The sequence below is a fragment of the Salmo salar genome, chromosome ssa06, assembly GCF_905237065.1.
Source record: "Salmo salar chromosome ssa06, Ssal_v3.1, whole genome shotgun sequence".
Lineage (NCBI taxonomy): Eukaryota > Metazoa > Chordata > Actinopteri > Salmoniformes > Salmonidae > Salmo > Salmo salar.
Genome location: NC_059447.1, coordinates 51485343 through 51491929, shown reverse-complemented (window position 1 = coordinate 51491929; position 6587 = coordinate 51485343).

Sequence of the window (6587 nt, the reverse complement as noted above, 5' to 3'; positions counted from 1 at the left end):
ACCTAGAATATTTCAATTTTGGAGAGTCTCTTATAAAATGGGTTAAAGTTATGTATAGTAACCCTAGGTGTAAAATAGTAAATAATGGCTACATCTCAGAAAGTTTTAAACTGTCAAGAGGAGTAAAACAAGGTTGTCCACTATCGGCATATCTATTTATTATTGCCATCGAAATGTTAGCTGTTAATATTATTGTTGGATCTAATTTTAAGGGATTAGAAATCTGTGGCTTAAAAACAAAGGTGTCATTGTATGCTGATGATTCATGTTTTCTTTTAAAACCACAATTAGAATCCCTCCACAGCCTCATAGAGGATCTAAATACTTTTGCTAACCTCTCTGGATTAAAACCAAATTATGTGTAGTATATTCCATATTGGATCACAAAAAAATTCAACTTTTACATTACCGTGTAGTTTACCAATAAAATGGTCTGACGGGGATGTGGACATACTAGGTATACAAATCCCGAAATAAAGAAATTATCTCACTCCAATACATTTTTATAGAAAGTTAGCAAAAATAGATAAGATCTTGCTACCATGGAAAGGAAAAATACCTGTCTATTTGTGGAAAAATCACCCTGATTAACTGTTTAGTCATATCACAGTTTACCTATTTGCTTATGGTTTTGCCTACACCTGCTTTTTAAATTATATGAACAAAAAATATTAAATTTTATTTGGAATGGCAAGACAGACAAAATTAAAATGGCTTATTTATATAATGAATATGAATTCGGAGGGCAGACATTATTACATATTAAAACATTAGACCTCTCACTAAAGGCATCAGTCATACAAAAAATATACTTATATCCAAAATGGTTCTCTAGTAAATTAGTAAGAAAGTCTCACCCCATGTTCAAGAATGGCCTTTTTCCCTTTATTCAGATTACAACTGCTAACTTTCGGTTATTTGAAAATTAAATAATCTCCAAAATATCATATTTTTTTTAAACAAGCCTTAGAAAGTTGGTTGCAATTTCAGTTTAATCCACCTGAAAATACAAAACAAGTAATACAACAAATATTGTGGTTAAACTCAAATATATTAATTGATTAAAAAACATATTTTTCAATACATTTTTGAAAAAATTTATAATTTTTGTAAATCATAAATAGGACTGGTGGAGTTATATCACACATGCAGCTAACACAGACATGTGGTAATGTCTGCTCTACCCAAAATTACAACCAACTAATTGCAGCATTACAGGCATGGAGAAGGGGGAAAAAGTAAGGAACTTGTCTGTCAGCCCTGCATTAAAGACCATAAATGGTTAAAGAAAATTGTGATGAATAAAAACATATACCAATTTCATTTAAGGACCAAAAAAATGACAGCTGTGCCATTTAAATTGCAAAATAGTTGGGAAGAGATTTTCGATGTACCGATTCCATGACACATGGTTTATGAATTGACACGCAAAACAACGCCGGATTCAAAACTTCACATTTTTCTATTTAAATTATACAAAATTCTTGCACCAATAGAATGTTCTATATATGGGGGATACAATCTTCCCAGCTCTGAAGATTTTGCTGCGAGGAGGTAGAGTCATTAGATAATTTATTTTGGTACTGTCCATATGTAGCTCGTTTTTGGTCACAGGTCCTGGAATGGCTGAAGAATTGGAACATTTACCTAGAACTAACGCTGCAGATAGCAATACTGGGTGATTTGAAAAGTCATAGTCAATCAATCAATAACATAATAATAATTTAACAAAAATGTTTAACTTTAATTTACAATCTGTAGGAAGCTACGACGAAAGGTTCAGTACTTTTGTGAAGCATCACAGCACAGTTGAAAAATATATGGCAAATAGAAATCCAAAATGGATGGTGTTAAGAGATAGATGGGAGGGTTTGAATGGAGCTGAAGGGTGGGACTAATAACAACAAGATAACCAATGTAAAACATTAGTTTGTAAAATATATATAAGTTCAGAGGAAGGACTAAAAACAAACAAAATATAACTATTGTAAAATAGATTGTCTGTATAATATGTATAAACTGAAGGTAGAAGCCTAAGTGTTATTGTTTATTAGTTTACACCATTTGGGGGAGGGGTGGTTGGGTTTGCAGGAATAATAAAGGTATATACTTTTTTTTAAAGTGTGTATATGTATGTGTATGTATGAATGCTTATGTATACATATATATGGGTATTTATGTGTATATATATATGTATGTATATATATATATATATATATATATATATATATATATATATATATATATATATATTTCACCCCAAAAATATATGAGGGATTGGAAATGATGCAATTACATTGATGGAAGCAACAATCTCTCCGCAATATTAAAGATCAGAATTCGACTGTCTGTGTAAATGCAGCCAACGTAGACGCAGGGCTCTATTTTCGGCTGGCGTTGAGGCGGGGCTAGTGTCAAACGCATGCTCTTTAGAAATTTCGACTTGTAAAATCCAGTGCTCTGCTGTTAGTAATTTACCTGTTCTATATCAGCTCACTTGCTCTGAGCTGGGAAGGGTGGAAATATTTCCTTAAAAATGTGCATCAATGTGTCAATTTCAAGCAACGCTACTGGTGATATTAAAGACACATGTAAAGCTTGTTTTAGCGGTAATGCAATTGGGGTTATGGCATTGATTTTGCCAGCGGAGGTGCACACCGTAGGTCTGGGACGATACCAGTATCGCGATAGTTGTTAGTGTTTTAGGAAGGAAACAAAACACGAAGTGGATTTACTTCTTTAGGAAAACTTAATGTTGGAAACAAATTATGTTGTCATCCACAGTCATATTTATTTATTTTCAAGTAAAAGCACATACTATTTTACATACAGCAGGTTTTTAAAAGACCAAAGTGTTTTCTCTGCTTCGGGTTTTCATTTTTGCCATGCGAATACAATGTGCGTTTTCATTTTTCGAAATGCTAACGCAATGTGGGTAGACTAATATTTCCATGTTGACGTCAGAATTTGATTAGAATTATGCTCTGACTTTTTAGGCCTTATTATTGGCCTAGTGAATTGAATCTTGCTTATTGACTTCATTTGGCATGTCCATGTCCAGACTGCAATTTACAGTAGGCCTAGACCCTATATCAGTGTGAATGCTACAGCCTATGTTTAAAAATTTATTACAACATATTTAGCAAATATGGGGCAGGCTATTTAATGAACTAGGCTATAACGGACTAACATTCGAATTGGAGTTGATGACAACACAATGCATAAAATACCGCAAATACACAACTTGAAGCAACCAAATATTTAGCCATGGAGCACTTTCTGATTGGCCAGTGAGGTGTCAAGCCTCGACACACCCACAACTTGTTTATTCATCTAAACCCAGCCCTTTCGCCAGTTACTGTACCCAGTTGTGAAAGCTACCACCAAGTGCTAAGATTTCCTGTTGCATTACGCTTGTTATAATAGAGCCCACAATCTTATCTATGCTCAATCACAGTCACATTTTTGGTGAAAAATTACAAGATAAGATTCTGCTCTGAAAAGTACATATCAGTGTCATTTTTCTTCTCAATATGCAGGATTACAGTTGCATCTTAAAAAGATGTGTGCTCATGTGTGATGATAGTGTTCATGTGTGATAATGACAGTGTCATGGACACAACAGAGTGCATATCACACACCATTATTGTGAAGAGATTAATTTCACAGACCGATTAATTTCACAGGGCATGAAGAGTAAAATCTATTATTTCTTCTCAGTATCACCATGATACTGACATAATATTATGGCCTAATTCTATGTCTTTGAATTAGTGAAAGAATATCATAAGAAATTAAACTATTATTTTATTTTACAAATGGATGAGGTCCTACATTGTTGTTGAGGTCTTTGTTGTTGAGGTCTTAAATTCTAGGCTCTAGCCCCTCACTGGATTCTGTTCGACACCTCATGAGCATTTCTGTTGTGAATCACACTTCTACCAAGCATTTCCTTATGGCAGACAAAATATCCAGTGTCCGGTTTGTTATCTCTTACTGGGTTAGTCTGTAAGTGTATTGACACTCACTCACTTTGTAGAATCCAGCCAATGCTATTGTCCCTACAGTTTATGTATTGTCCCCTCAGGGTTTTTTTATAGGACAATGACAGCTTGCCGGCAGTGCCTCATCTTGAGTCATTATGTGTCAGCCATGTTGTCTTGTGAAGGGAGGAAATGGCCTGTGTTGCTGGTGTGGTGACGATACTGCTGGCGTAGCACTCGACTTTGGACCACATGATTCACTGGTTGACTCACAGAGTAATGTTAAGAATAATGTTGTTCTAGTCTTTTCTTTTGTAGTCCTTAAAGCTACTCAAGTATGACGTAGTTAAAGGGGTTACATGAAAGTTAACCCTATAAATACTATAATTAATTCACTAAATCTTCCATTAACATTTTAGAAATAGTCTGTTGTTTTCTGTTTCTGTTACAATCGGTTACAATTGATGTTTCTATTGAGAGAGAGAGGTATTAGTACAGAGGTGCAGACAGTTATTGGCTTGTATGGGCAATGGCCTAATGACTTCTGGGGTCATTTCTACACTGAAGTTGTCCTTGTGTCTGTGTGTCCTGTAAGCAGTATTATATACCTCGAGAAGTCTTGGATGGATCTGGAAAACATGTAGATGTTTCTGGCTCTGGCTCAGGCTCTGGAGAGTGGGCGGAAGGTAATCCTGTTCATTTTATGTCTGGGTGTGTATGTGCATATGTCTGTGTCTGAGTTTTTTACATTTCTCAGTACCAAACATCTCTGACCAAACATGCTTCCACTCCTTTCAGTGTCCAAAGGCAGCAGGCAGTTCAAATGACCATGGCACAGTGAGGTTTACCACAATCTCAACATTTACATTGAAAATGAGTCAAGGTGACTCCTTGTTCAATGCCATCGACGAAGAGGATAAAAGTGTTCCAATTATAAGGAGAGACAACACCATAAATAAAATAAGTGTGTTTTTTTAGGATTTACTATGAGCTAAATATGTTCTCAAGAAAAAAATTGTGGAGTGTGAGTATCCCCTCTTTTTAGTCTTTAGTGTGACTCAGACCTGACCTTTGACATAAGGCCTAAGATAGGAGATGATTCTGGATCGGTCATGCCCTGATCTGTTTCACCTGTCCTTGTGATTGTCTCCACCCCTCTCCAGGTGTCGCCCACCCTTCCCCATTATGCCCTGTGTATTTATACCTGTGTTCTCTGTTTGTCAGTTGCCAGTTCGTCAAGTCAACCAGCATTTTTGTTCTCATCGCCTGCTTTTCCCAGTCTCCTTTTTCTTGCCCTCTTCGTGTTGACCCTTGCCTGTCCTGACTCTGAGCCCGCCTGCTGACCTGTACCTTTGCTCGACCTCTGGATTGTTGACCCCTGCCTGCCTTGACATGTCTATTGCCTACCCATTGGAATATTAAACCATTGTCAATTTGACGTGTCTGCATTTGGGTCTTACCTTGATTCCTAATAGGATCCGCCATTGGCAACGTGGCAAAGAGCGAGGTTCATCTAGCAAACAAACTCTTGCAGGTAACGTCTGACTTATTTACTATAACTTATCTAGTGTATTATTCAGTACATCCTCCATATTTACTAACAGATGCACTCAGAGAAGGCTGGTGGGAGGAGCTGTAAGAGGATGTGCTCATTCTAATGGCTGAAATGGAATCCGTGGAATGGAGTCAAACGTGGTTTCCATATGTTTGCTTTATATCATTCTATTCCAGCCATTACAATGAGCCCATTCTCCTATAGCTCCTCCCACCAGCCGCCTCTGTTTACTCTGTGGTCCAACCTTATTAGATTCTTCCTCTTTGCAGCTATTATCGCTGGAGTGGTGGGGAGATTGGTCTTGGCTGCAGCTCTGTTAATTAACACTCATGATCTATAACATGAAGAAAGACCACTGTCAACCAGCAGAACACTTCGAACGGAGGATATCTGGAACCTAAGAAAAAGGAGTTTATTGCGTAACTTCCTTATGCATGCATGACTAAGTCACTTTGAATAAAAGCGTCTACTAAATGGCATATTATATGAAGACCGTATACATCAATGATGTCGATCTTGCTGCTGGTGATTCTCTGATCCACCTCTACACAGACGACACCATTCTGCATACTTCTGGCCTTTCTTTGGACACTGTTAACTAACCTCCAGACGAGCTTCAATGCCATACAACTCTCCTTCCGTTGCCTCCAACTGCTCTTAAATGCAAGTAAAACTAAGTGCATGCTCTTCAACCGATCGCTGCCCGCCCGTCCAGCATCACTACTCTGGACGGTTCTGACTTAGAATATGTGGATAACTACAAATACCTAGGTGTCTGGTTAGACTATAAACGCTCCTTCCAGACTCACATTAAGCATCTCCAATCCAAAATGAAATCTAGAATTGGCTTCCTGTTTCGCAACAAAGCATCCTTCACTCATGCTGCCAAACATACCCTCGTAAAACGGACTATCCTACCAATCCTTGACTTCAGCTATGTCATTTACAAAATAGCCCCCGATGCTCTACTCAGCAAATTGGATGCAGTCTATCACAGTGCCATCGGCTTTGTCACCAAAGCCCCATATACTACTCACCACTGCGACCTG